Consider the following 14,626-nt stretch of genomic DNA (forward strand, 5'->3'; position numbering starts at 1 on the left):
CTGATGACATCTCAAATGACATCACTGATGACATCTCACTTGACATCAATGATCACATCACTGATGATATCATTCATGTGATAATACAATGCATCTCCTCACACTCTAATATAACCTCCGTTACACCCAGTGTTAAATAGAGAGTATCATTTTTGAAACCATTGACACACCAATACTAGTTACTACATACGCACTCACTGATTCCTATGTCTACACACACATTCACTCATACAATCATTCATACATACAATCACTCATCTTTACAACACTATCATATGCACTCATACACCTATACAGACACTCACACTCTGCCACTCATCCATGGAGTTACTCACACACCTAGTCAGTCCTGAAAAGAATCAATCACACTTCCATTTTCTCATCTATACAGTTAAACACAGAACACCTTACATTTTTGAAACATATACTAACACATAGTTACTCTCTTATAGAATCACTGATACAAGTACACATTGATCTGCACAGAGTCACACACCTCCCAGCCAGCCATACACACACTCAGTCTCCCATACAAATACTTGTGCAACCAATCAATAACCCATATAGCTACTTATATAGCTACTGATCAACACGTGCAGCAGCTTGCACAACAACAGACATACTGATGCACACTTTTAGACAGTTTAGTCACTAACCCGTGCATTCAGTAAGACGCATTTAATCACTCACTCATACAGTCAATCACGCACCTACTAAAACCTTCATTCAGACACTTATACATCCACTCATTCTTCAATATGTAAAACATATTTAAACTTTACAGAAACACATAATCACTGGATGTTGTCATCAGTGATGTCATCAGTGATGTCACTGACCATGTCATGAATGATGTAATATGTGACATGATCAGCAGTGGATTGCGGGTGCGCGATATATAGTTAGTGCAACTAACTATATATGGAATTTCAATGGTTTTGTGTGAGTAAAATAAGGTTTTTTAAATGCTAATTCCTAACTATATATGGTCTATAACCTATGGTTTTTTCAGTGAATTTTCAAGGTTTTGTAAATGCTAATTCCTAACTATATATGGTCTATAACCTATGGTTTTTTCAGTGAATATATATATATACACATATACAATTATAGAAATAAATATGCATATATTACCTACTGGCGGTCGCCAGTAGGTATATATAGTTAGGATTTTTTCTCTATGGGTTTTTTGAAAATTCTATGTCTAATAACTTTGGCGTTTGTGGACGGAATTGGCTGAAATTTTCAGGAAAATGGCACATTTTGTTTCTGAGCAGCCCTTGAAAATTTGGGGGGGGTTCGTCCAGTGGGGGCCGAGAAAAAAGGGGGGTCCCAAAACGTGTTTTTAACATTGAGTTTTCCATAGGGCGGTTGGCCTCACTTTTAGCCCGAACGGCTGAATGGATTTGCACGAAACTTGGCAAAATTGTAGGGACTGGTAGCCCGATGTGCCTTTTGTAGGTCTCAATATATGTGCTCCAGTGGATTTTGAGAAATTAACGTTTTAAAAAAGATATATATCTGTAACAGCGGACCGGTTAGCGCTCTGGTTCGCGGACTTTTCGCGCAACGGAGCTTTGTGAAGCGAAGCTGATTGGTTCTCCGGCGTCTGTCAACATTCCAAACAGTCCGTAGCGGCCGCCATCTTGTCTCTCGGTAGGATCGAGAGACAAGAGGAGGTCAAAACAAAGGGGGAAATAACTATAAGGGGGCATAGTAGATCCTCGCTGACCCCCTAGGTTTGATGTGGAGGTTTTAAAAGGGCCCCGCGGGGCAAAAAAAAATAATAAAAATAATAATTGAACGGCTGAATGGATTTGCACGAAACTTGGCAAAATATTAGGGACTGGTAGCCCGATGTGCCTTTGCTAGGTCTCAATATATGTGCTCCAGTGGATTTTGAGAAATTAACGTTCAAAAAAAGATATATATCTGTAACAGCGCTCCGCTTCGCGTAACGGAGGTTTGCGAAGCTGATTGGTCATTCTGTCACTGGGCTATAGTTGGGCTACATCTGGCTGATATTTGGGCTACATTTGTTTTTTTGTGTGTCTGGCGGCCATCTTTGGGCTACATTGGGCTACATTGGGCTTCATTGGGCTACATTCGGCTAATTAGCAAATAGCTCATCGCAAACTAGGAATGGTAAAGAATCGCTATTTATTCCTTAAAGTTCGCTATTTAGGAAATGCAAATAACTTTGATGATACATATGGCGGTTCATCTCTAACAAGATAAGAAGCATAGGGATAGATTTATGATGACTGGCGCATCACCAGGGATGTGTTAGTCATTCTGTGCCGCTGTTCCGTCACCTATGGTGTGCTGCATTTACAATGCGGCGCATCACGGGGCAAAAACAGCACAGATGCGTGATGTATCTGTGCCGTAAAGGTGGCGCATTGCTGGAGTTGTATCGCAAGTGTGATGAAGGTCCAGCAAGGGTCGGGGGTGCCCCTGTCGCAGGGTTTCTGTTCTCACACAGAACTGTGGACAGAGGATTGGAACCTCGGCGAATTAGGGTGTCCCAAAACTCACGTTAGTAATCAAAAACTATTTAGCAAGCTAGGTACAGTGTCACATTGGATATAACAAACTCTCAATGTTTAGACAATCCAGAATATGAACTTATAGTACCTCAGGATACGTGGAACTCATGAACAGTCGGTCGTTATATATTTCTTAGAAACCAGAACATGGAGTTAAGAAGAACACATGTGTATTTGAAATGTTTATTTACTAATGCCGTCTTCTCAGGCGTAGTACCTTAGATAATAAAAGTACACATATTATCAGTAGCAAAATTACCAGCATAGTTACTAGTACATAAAAAGTGAATGGTGATAGTATGTTAACATGCTGTAAATGAATAAGAGTTAGCAACACTTATAAGCAGCCGCGGGCCGTGGAGGGAGTTACGGTGAGGCAGGGAGGCGGGGAGGGGGAGAAGCAGGGTGGAGAATACAAGTACACATATTATCAGTAGCAAAATTACCAGCATAGTTACTAGTACATAAAAAGCGAATGGTGACAGTATGTTAACATGCTGTAAATGAATAAGAGTTAGCAACACTTATAAGCAGCCGCGGGCCGTGGAGGGAGTTACGGTGGGGCAGGGAGGCGGGGAGGGGGAGGGGCAAGGTAGAGAGGGCTCCACCCTGCTTCTCCCCCTCCCCGCCTCCCTGCCTCACCGTAACTCCCTCCACGGCCCGCGGCTGCTTATATCTCACCCTCCCTAATACACATATTATATTATTTGCTAAGAAGGTCTCTTTGTGTTGGTTTAGGGCGTGCCCATACTTTAGTGTCTTAGATTTGAAGGAATCACATCAGCCTACACCAGCTCTCTCTTCATGTGAACCGCATCAACTGTTGTGTATGTGTGTTCGGCAAAGCAATATAAAACCCACCTCATGCCCAGAATTGGCAGAAGTTGCACTTATGTTATGAGTATGAAGTCGTGGAGATCAGACCTCATAACAATTCTGTATCGTGTTGTTCTTGAAACTTTAGCACTCGCTGTACAGATATAGTTTAACAAGTAAAGCAGATAGTAGACCAATAACATATTATTCTCATGTAAACCACGATGAACTACTAGGTGGAAAGCTAAAGCAACAACTAAATGTCGTGTGCAGAAGTTGCAAAAAAGGAAAAATGGCGTTTAAACCGGTAATGAGCCCATGCTAACTTAACACGGTGTAAAGATATCCAGGACCTAGATGACACCTCCTCATGATCCGGAAACGAACTGAATAAGATAATAGAAGTGCCATCTCATGAGAGCAGATTGCAAGTTTATATGTGGACGGTCCGCAAGGTAAAGCATTAAAAACTAGGAAAATTCAATGCTAAAGAAAAATAAAACAGCCAAGTACTTTATCGAGTCTTAAGCCAATAGGCAAGGTAAATAATAAAAACTTGACAATTAAGTCAATGAATTGTCAATGAAATGCTAGTACTCAGCATATGAAACATGAAAAAGGTCTATGACATAACTGTGTATGCAAAATAAGCTGCAACAGCCTCCAACAGGAAGTCACCGTCTTCATCCGAAAACAGTTCAGCCATCCAATTTAAAAGCGGAAAAGAACATACGTGCTCTCCCAGCACCGGATCCTCTATCACCATCAGAGGACAGCTCGGTGGGTTTTCAAGAAAGCTGTGTTCCAAGAAAGACTGTGCTGCCGCCAGTAAATTCCAGGGACCAAGTAGTCCATGCATCAATGCCACAGCCATAATCCTTTCGCCAGGACAAATCAACTCGTGAGTAATGATAGGAGTCATCAGCTGATTAAAGTCGACGTCAGGAGAAACCGGTCCGCAGAGACACAAATCAATGGCCCAATCGAAATCACAGGTCAGGCAGTGAAATACAGGCTGGACACAGGTGAAGTAGGAGAACCGAAAAGATAATCCATATGCCGTGCTTAATATCGCCAACGGCATTGTGCCATAATATTCTAGCATGCGATTGCGGAACAGTGTCAGCAGCTGCAGGGTCGGAGGTTGCATAGGAGGGACATCCATATTTAAAAATGTAAAAAAGCACAAGAGCGTCCGCTGGTAATGCAAGTAAAAATGCAATCCACGAACCAGAGTGGAGAAAATGGAATGAAAGGGAGCAGGGATGACTCCAAAGATTTTCTCAAATGAAGTCACGAGACCACTGGTAACAACTTTAAAAAAGTGTGCCAGGGATTTTGTGGAGGATGCGTTAAAGATAGTCGGAAACATGTTGCTGAAATTGAAAGGCAAACCTGTGTACGGGTGTTCGCTATGTGAAGTACGAAAGTTTCACGGGCCGAACTCAAGGCCACCTCTCTCTGAGACAAAAGAGCTCTTATTCTTGTCATGCCGTTGAAACGTGTCCCAAGGTTGGTATTTGTGGCCAGATTGAAAACTCCCTATGTTCATGTGTGGGAGGAAATAGAACATTTCTGCAGCAAATAACCCGTTCACTTACTGTTACGATAAAAGGAATACTTTTAATTAACTCAGAACAATCTTCATTATTGAGCATCAAATAACTACCATTTTCCAACAACTTGAACGTGGGGATGATAGCAGGAACTGGCGTGCCTTGCAACACGCAAGCCATATTTGGTCGGTGTTTGTTGCATGAATCGTGTAACTGTATGTGCCTACACATTAGTGAATGATCTGGCGTCTCAGTGCATTCCTCTCCATTCAGATAAACTTCTTGATCATCTTTGAAACATCTGTATGTGTATGGAACCGACCAGACCTCATGAACAAAAGCACTACCTAAAGGTTCATAAAGACCTATTGGTATATATTTCATACAATTTGAAAACTTATATAAAGCAAAAGGCAGCGTTATTAAACCGTGGATAAGGCATGTTGCCAAAAAACCCGCAATCCTCTGCTGATGATGTCACTGAGCATGTCATGAATGATGTAATATGTGACATCATCAGTAGTGGATTATGGGTAATAGTATCTCTAGTTTACTCCCCTATAGCTGTCTTTCTTTTAACATAAGTGTGTGTTTCCTTCCCTTATACTTACTGTTTTTGGTTCGCTTCCAGTTCGCGTACCAGCGAGCGAACTAGGAAGCGAACTAAGAGAAATAGAGGTTGGCACAGTTCCAAATATTGTACCAATTTTTTAATAACGGGGAGGTAGTTCTGAAAAGAACTTTTTTTTTTATTTTTCTGAACATTTTTTTAATGTTTTTGAATTTTTCGGAACAGTTTTATATTTTTGGGGGTTTTTCTTGGAGGGGGCAATGAAAACGATTCATTGTAAAGGGCTCAACAGGAGCAACAAAACAAAAAAAAGAAGTATTTATTATTTTGGGCGTTTCGGACAAACTTGCATATGATAGTCAATAGCTCTGTTGATCAGAGTGATGCTTCTTTCTCCGTAGGAAATGAATCCATCGCAAAATACGCAGGTGTGTTTTACTTCACCAAATCTCATTTGTATATTTGGCACCATCTCCCTGCCCTCTGGTCCCGTTACTTCCGGTACAACAGATCTTCTGGCCATAATAGGGAGATTATCTAGGTCGTTCCGAAACTGTGCAGCACTGTAGTTGTTAGGATGCCACCTAGTCATATGGCGATGCATTGTGTAGTTTCCGAAACTGTATTTTTTGTCGGTCCCTCTGGACAGTCTATCTTGACATATAAGGCAAGTTACGTATCTTGCATTTACTTTTTTCTGACCTTTGGGAATTTTAAAAAATTGCCAAATGAAGTTTTCTTTCCGGTGAGACGTCTTGGGCTGCTCAGGCAAAAACTGCCTCTCTTCGTGCTCGTCCTCCTGTTCCTCTTCTTCTTCTTCTTGTTGAATTACAACTTGAGCAGGTGGTCCACTCTTCCTTGGATGTGGTGGAGGTGGTGGGGAAGCACCAGCTGAAGCTACTAAAGAAGCCATTGCTCAGTGATCACAAAGGGTCTTTCTCTCACAATGATGAAAGTCAGAGTGAGGAAAGAAGGAGGGATTTTCATCATTTGGGAAAAACAAGAGTTCTCAACCAATCAAAAGTGTTCATTTTAGATTATATGACCTAGTCTTACATCATTAGGAAACCAAAAGTGAAATGAACCAATGAAAAGTGTTATTACCAAGTCACATGACTTGCTGTGTTTACGTTAAGCGCTTTGCAGGGCCTCCCGGTTTGCTTCCAGAAACCTGCGCTTTGGCACTCGCTTCCCGTACCAGTTCGCTAACGTAGCACGTCATATGACGTATCACGCGACAACGTGGAACGTCATGCGGACGGGAGGCGTCACGATGTTGTTTTCTAACGCGGCACTTGCGGTAAAGAAACGTTTACCGGCTCGCGGTCTATTTCGCGGCATCAAGGTCAGCTAACGGGAAGCTTCCCGATTCGCGAAGCGGGAACGAAGAAAAAAAAATATTTTAAAAAAAAATTATTCATAAACATATAAAATATATTTTTGGATTTAAAGAAGAATACATTTTACAACTACAGATATTAGCTGTTAAAAAAACAATGAAATTCACAGAAAAAACCATAGGTTATAGACCATATATAGTTAGGAATTAGCATTTACAAAACCTTGAAAATTCACTGAAAAAACCATAGGTTATAGACCATATATAGTTAGGAATTAGCATTTAGAAAACCTTATTTTACTCACACAAAACCATTGAAATTCCATATATAGTTAGTTGCACTAACTATATATCGCGCACCCGCAATCCACTGCTGATGATGTCACATATTACATCATTCATGACATGGTCAGTGACATCACTGATGACATCACTGATGACAACATCCAGTGATTATGTGTTTCTGTAAAGTTTAAATATGTTTTACATATTGAAGAATGAGTGGATGTATAAGTGTCTGAATGAAGGTTTTAGTAGGTGCGTGATTGACTGTATGAGTGAGTGATTAAATGCGTCTTACTGAATGCACGGGTTAGTGACTAAACTGTCTTAATTTGTGCATCATTATGTCTGTTGTGATGTAAACTGCTGCATGTGTTGATCATTAGCTATACGAGAGGCTATATGTGTTATTAATTGGTTGCCCAAGTATTTCTATGGGAGATTGAGTTTGTGTGGGGGTGGCTGGAAGGTGTGTGACTCTGTGCATAGATGTGTGAGCAGTTTATTCACTAGGTGTATGAGTTCAAGAGTGCATGTGGAAACAGCTACATGGGCAGTTGACTGTGTGCATGAGTGTATTGATGAGTGAATGGATATCTCAATGCTACATGTCATAGTAAGTACATATGTCAAACACAGTACATGTGAGAGTTGGCATATATAAATAACTGTGCATGAGAGCCACTGAGTGAGTGGTTGTATCGATCATTGTGAACTTGTATCAGGGATTGTATAAGAGAGTAAATATGTGTTAGTATATGTTTCAATAAGTAAGGTGTGTATAACTGTATAGTTGAAGAAATGGAGGTGAGATTGTTTCTTTGCATGACTGACTGGGTGTGTGAGTAACTCCATGGATGAGTGGCAGTGTGTGAGTGTCTGTATACACTGAGTGTATCTAAGGTTATATTAGAGTCTGAAGAAGTTTATCGTATTAGCACAAGAATGATGCCAAATGAGACGTCATCAGTGATGTCATCAGTGATGTCATTTGAGATGTCATCAGTGATGTCATCAGTGATGTCACTGACCATGTCATGAATGATGTAATATGTGACATCATCAGCAGTGGATTGCGGGTGCGCGATATATAGTTAGTGCAACTAACTATATATGGAATTTCAATGGTTTTGTGTGAGTAAAATAAGGTTTTCTAAATGCTAATTCCTAACTATATATGGTCTATAACCTATGGTTTTTTCAGTGAATTTTCAAGGTTTTGTAAATGCTAATTCCTAACTATATATGGTCTATAACCTATGGTTTTTTCTGTGAATATATATATATATGTGTGTATATGGGTGCGCGTAGAGAGGTAGAGAGGTAGAGAGAGGTAGAGGGGTAGAGAGTAGTACAGAGAGAGGTAGAGAGAGGTTGATAATAGAGAGTAGAGAGTGAGTAGTAGAGAGTAATAGAGAGTAGTAGAGTGTGTGTAGTAGAGAGTGTGTGGTAGAGAGTGAGTAGTAGAGAGTAGTAGTGAGTGTGTAGTAGAGAGTGTGTAGTAGAGAGTGAGTAGTAGAGAGTAGTAGTGAGTGTGTAGTAGAGAGTAGTAGAGTGTGTAGTAGAGTAGTAAAGAGTGTGTAGTAAAGAGTGTGTAGTAGTGAGTGAGAAGTAGAGAGTAGTAGAGAGTGTGTAGTAGAAAGTGAGTAGTAGAGAGTGTGTAGTAGAGAGTGTAGTGGAGTGTGTAGTAGAGAGTAGTAGAGAGTGAGTAGTAGAGAGTGAGTAGAAGAGAGTGTGTAGTAGAGCGTGTGTAAATAGAGAGCAGTGAGTGTGTAGTAGAGAGTGTGTATTATAGAGTGAGTAGTAGAGCATAGTAGAGAGTAGTAGAGAGTGTGTAGTAGAGTAGTGAGTGTGTAGTAGTAAGTGTGTAGTAGTGAGTGTGTAGTAGAGTGGTAGAGAGTGTGTAGTAGCGAGTAGTAGAGAGTGTGTAGTAGAGAGTGTGTAGTAGAGAGTGAGTAGTAGAGTAGTAGAGAGTGTCTAGTAGAGAGTTTCTAGTAGAGAGTGTGTGGTAGAGAGTAGTGAGTGTGGAGTATAGAGTAAGAAGTAGAGAATAGTAGAGAGTAGTGAGTGAGTAGTAGTGAGTGTGTAGTAGGGAGTGTGTAGTAGTGAGTGTGTAGTAGTGAGTGTGCAGTAGAGAGTGTGTAGTAGAGAGTAGTAGTGTGAGTATTAGACTGAGTAGTAGAGACTGTGTAGTAGAATAGTCGAGTATGTAGTAGAGTGAGTAGTAGAGAGTGAGAAGTAGAGAGTGAGTAGTAGAGAGTTTGTAGTAGAGAGTGTGTAGTAGAGAGTGTGTAGTAGAGTAGTGAGTGTGTAGTATAGAGTGAGTAGCAGAGAATAGTAGAGATTAGCGAGTGTGTAGTAGCGAGTGTGTAGTAGCGAGTGTGTAGTAGCGAGTGTGTAGTACAGTGTGTAGTACAGTGTTTAGTACAGTCTGTAGTAGAGTATAGTAGAGAGTGAGTAGTAGAGAGTGTGTAGTAGAGAGTGTGTAGTAGAGAGTGTGTAGTAAGAGTAGTGAGTGTATAGTATAGAGAAGGTAGTAGAGAATAGTAGAGAGTAGTAGAGAGTGTGTAGTAGAGTAGTGAGTGTGTAGTAGTGAGTGTGTAGTAGAGAGTGTGTAGTAGAGAGTGTGTAGTCGAGTAGTAGAGAGTGTGTCGTAGAGAGTGAGTAGTAGAGAGTGAGTAGTAGAGAGTGTGTAGTATAGAGTGAGTAGAAGAGAGTGTGTAGTAGTAGATAGTGTGTAGTAGAAGAGTGTGTGTAGTAGAAGAGTGTGTAGAAGAGAGTGTGTGGTAGAAAGTGGTAAAATAGAGTGAGTAGTAGAGAGTGTGTAGTATCGAGTGTATACTAGAGTGTATGTGGTAGAGAATAGGTAGTAGAGTGAGTAGTAGAGAGTGAGTAGAAAGGTAGTAGAGAGTGTGTAGTGGAGAATGTGTAGCAGAGAGTGTGTAGTAGAGAGTAGTGAGTGTGTAGTAGAGAGTAGTGAGTGTGTAGTAGATTGTGTAGTAGAGAGTAGTGAGTGTGTAGTAGAGTGTGTAGTAGAGAGTTTGTAGTAGAGTGTGTGTAGTCGTGAGTGTGTAGTAGAGAGTAGCGAGTGTGTAGTAGATTGTGTAGTAGAGAGTAGTGAGTGTGTAGTAGAGTGTGTAGTAGAGAGTAGTGAGTGTGTAGTACAGTGTGCAGTAGAGAGTGTGTAGTAGAGAGTAGACAGTGTGTAGTAGAGATTAGTGAGTGTGTAGTAGAGCATGTGTAGTAGAGAGTGTGTAGTACAGAGTGTGTAGTAGAGAGTAGTGAGTTTGTAGTAGATTGTGTAGTAGAGAGTAGTGAGGTAGAGTGTGTAGTAGAGGGTAGTGAGTGTGTAGTAAAGTGTGTAGTAGAGAGTGTGTAGTAGAGTGTGTAGTTATGTTATATGTTATAGTAGTTTTATATCGCGCACATTACTTGTGAGTATCCTGGCGCGCAAAGTTACCGGGACCTGGGGAGCAGGAGATTAAACCAGCTGGTTGAAGAGGAAAGTTTTAAGTTGTTTTTTAAACAACCTATAGTCCTGAATATATCGAAAATCCAAGGGGTGGGAGTTCCATGCTGTGGCTCTTCTCACAGAGAGAGACTGGCCTCCAAGCCATATCCTACTGAATCTGGGAATCATCATCTGGGGTTGGGTGACTGAGCGCAGAAACCTACTGGGAGCATAGAAAGCAAAATGCTTCCTAAGGTACGTTGGTCCAAGATCATGCAGGGCTCTGTGAGCCAGAGTGAGAGCTTTGAATTGCACTCTGAGGGCCACCAGAAGCCAGTGTAGATCTCAAAGATACTGTCTTATGCTTGATCTTCTGGAGATGTTGAACAGTCTAGCCGTGGCATTCTGAATGGTCTGCAATTTCTTTACCAGATAGCCCGGAATGCCAATGTACAGGGCATTGGCATAATCAATGTGAGAAAGAATGAGAGCCCGGGCGACCATTTCCTTAGCTGGCTTAGGAAGCAGGGGGAAGAATCTACTTAGAGATTTAAGAGTGCCGAAGCACACTCCGGTGAGTTTCTTGATTTGCATTGAAAACTGAAGGTCTTCTCCAAGCCATACCCCCAAGTTCTTTGCTGGGGCACCCTCCGAGTTGGGTTGAGGGAAGTCAGGGGGCCACAGAGATTCTCTGAAGGCAGGCGGGAACTGACTGTACAGAAGGATCTCTGACTTATCCTCGTTGCCCTTCAGTTGGGCAAGTGCAAGCCACTGAAACACTGACGCAAGACATTTCTGGACAGATTCGGTCGACAGGTCAGAGTCTTTCCAGGTAAATACGAGCTGGATGTCGTCAGCATACGCTATTATTTTTGCTCCCAGCTCTTCTGCCAGAAAGATCACTGAAGTCAAGTAGATATTAAAAAGCAAAGGGCCGGGAGTAGAACCCTGTGGGACTCCCGTGGATATTTTCCTGACAGCCGATGAAAAGGGTGGCATCCAGACCTGCTGTGTGCGTTCTTCAAGAAAAGATTTAAGCCAATCCCAAGCGGGGCCAACGATGCCAATGTCTGCAAGTCGGGTAAGCAGTAATTGGTGGGGCACCGTATTGAAGGTGGCAGAGAGATCAAGTAACACCAGAGCTGCTCTGCCGCCTGCATCCAGACATTCCCTAATCGCCTCAACCATTTCCACCAATGCAGTCTCGGTGCTATATGACGCCCTAAAGCCGAATTGCGCCGTGTGGAGAGCACCAGATTCTTCCACATAGGCCTCAAGCTAACGAAAAAGCACCTTTTCGCAAACCTTAGACAGTGCCGTGAGGGGAGAGATGGGACGATAGCTGGCAAGTTTAAGGGGATCCAAGGAGGGTTTCTTTAAAAGTGGCAGAAGCTTAGCTTGTTTCCAAGTTTAGGGTACAGTAGCAGTCTGTAAGGATAGATTAATAATGTTGGTAACCTCAGGAAAAACCACCTCAGCAACCCCAGCAAGAACTCTAGCTGGGCAAGGGTCGGTCAGGGAGCCCAACTTGAGTGATTTGAGAATGGCCAATGAATCAGACCCAACTATGGGCATGAACTTCTTAAATGGAGGCACTGAGGGGTTGGGGACTAAGGAGGGTCGAGGAACAAGATCCCTTAGCTCCCAGGTGCCCGTCCCCAGGCTGTCTTGAATAGTCTGTATTTTTTCAATAAAAAAGAAGACAGCTCCTCACACCATTGCGTTGAGGCACGAAGGGCTGATTGTTCAGCACGAGTCAAAAAGCTTCTAACAATGGAGAAAAGCTCCTTGCTATTGTTATTGGACTTAGCAATCCGCTCCGCGTAAAAACTACTCTTCGCCTCCCTAATGGCTCCATAGTAGTTGCTCTGGGCTTTGCGAAGGGCGTTTTTTTTCCAGGGGGCAATACTCCCGACGTCAGCATTGTTCACGTTTTTTCCAGCCCAACTTGAGCACTCTAAGAGAGTCCGAGTACCAAGGTTTAGGTGGAAATAGTCCTGGTCATTTATTTGTCTGGAGTTTTGAGGCAGAGTCAGCCCCTTGGCTAATCCAGGTGGTAAAAACTCTCTACTGCACCTTCAAGACCATAGGCTTCCGCTGGGCGCAAAAGTAGGAGGGCCTTAAAGAGGGTTGGATTGTCAATCTTCCGAACCGGCTTACTTTGGACCATGGCTGGCGGCCAGAGGAGTTTTCCAAGAAACCAGGAGAACTGGATCAGATAGTGATCAGACCAAGTGACCTGAAGGGGGACAGTAACGGACATGGCAAAGTTGGAACACACTAGATCGAGCTTATGTCCTCCCTTGTGGGAAGGAGACTTGACCCACTGAGTCAGTTGTGCCAGGTCAAACAAATCCATTAAGTATCTGGACTCAGTAGCCTCCGGGCATTCTAAATGGATGTTGAAATCGCCCAAGAGGAGATAACATGAGAAGAGAAGAGCACGGGGAACAATGACATCATCCAGGGCGTTCCGAAATGTTCCCGAAAGACCAGGGGGGCGGTAAACTAAAGTGCCACCCAGCGTGTAATGGGGGGACATAGCGATGGTAAAGTCAAGGGCCTCCCCACCCACTAGCCCCACAGATGGCTCGCTAGAGAATGCCCAAGAGTCCCTGAACACCACTGCAAGCCCGCCCTCTTTCCCAATTTTACGATCTACTCTCACAATTTTTTAGCCTGCACAAATGGCCAGCTCGATCACAGGGGCGCAATGATCATTAGGCCAGGATTCAGTTATAAATAGAACATCTAGATATTCATCAGAGAGAAGCTCATAGATGTCCGGAGCATGTTTCACCACAGAGCGGGAGTTGATGAGCGCAGCTTGAATCTTATTCACCCTCTCAAATCGAGAAGCAGAGGCAGACAACTTGGTTTGGAAACGAAATTGGCACGTGGGACAGGTCCTTATGAAACTGTGAAGGACAGCCCACTGTTCCCCCCTTGCACCTGGTGTTATCAAGCACCAAACAATCCTTACAGCTGAAGGACCTCCGACCATCTGATGCTCAATCATGTGCCGGGCTGCAAGACTGGTGCTGGGCATTCCCGGGGCATGGACGGGTGCAAATGTGCTTTTCTTTAGCTGCACGCATCCGCTGCGCGCTCGCTCCAACCTCATAATTTATACAGAGAGAGCACTAACAGGGACTCAGGTGTGAGAGCTGGGAGAGCCTAGACTGCTCACCTTGACTCACCCAAGATGGCAGATCGACACCACAGAACGAAAAACGGCCTCCGTGGACCGCTACTAAGCCTCAAGGTAAAGGGCAGTAAGGGATGACTGTACAAATAACGTGTCACAGTAAATCAGGTACAGATCAGATTTGTCAAAGAAAGTAACCGAAACAGTGCAGATACGAGAACTTAATTAAATATAAATATGAATATAAGTAGTAGAGTAGTAGAGAGTGTGTAGTAGAGAGTGTATAGTACAGAGTAGTGAGTGTGTAGTAGAGAGCGTGTAGTAGAGAGTAGTGAGTGTGTAGTAGAGAGTGTTTAGTAGAGAGTAGTGAGGGTGTAGTAGAGAGTGTGTAGTAGAGAGTATATAGTAGAGAGTGTGTAGTATAGAGTGAGTAGTAGAGAATAGTAGAGAGTGTGTAGTAGAGAGTAGTGAGTATGTAGTAGAGTGTGTAGTAGAGCGTGTGTAGTAGAGTGAGTAGAGAGTGTGTAGTAGAGAGTGTGTGTGTGGTTGTGTGTGTTGATCTGTGTGTGTGGTTGTGTGTGTGGTTGGGTGTGTGTGGTTGTGTGTGTGTGTGATTGTATGTGTGGTTGTGTGAGTGTGTGGTTGTATGTTTGGTTGTGTGTGGTCCCTCATCAAATTCGCTGCTGCCGCCACTGCTGGAACTTGTCTGACTTACCTAAACAGCCCATGAGGGCTGCTCCGTTGCTGTTGCCGCCAACCCCCTCACAAGTCGAGGGTGCTGGGACTCTGTTTCCCAGAATCATCTTGTGGCGCTTTCCACCTGCATCAAATTAAGCGCCAGGAGGTGCTTAAATTCGCATCAGGGCTCCCGCAGTGCGGGTCCCTCATCAAATTCGCTGCTGCCGCCACTGCTG

Source organism: Lissotriton helveticus, chromosome 5_1, assembly GCF_964261635.1.
Source record: "Lissotriton helveticus chromosome 5_1, aLisHel1.1, whole genome shotgun sequence".
Lineage (NCBI taxonomy): Eukaryota > Metazoa > Chordata > Amphibia > Caudata > Salamandridae > Lissotriton > Lissotriton helveticus.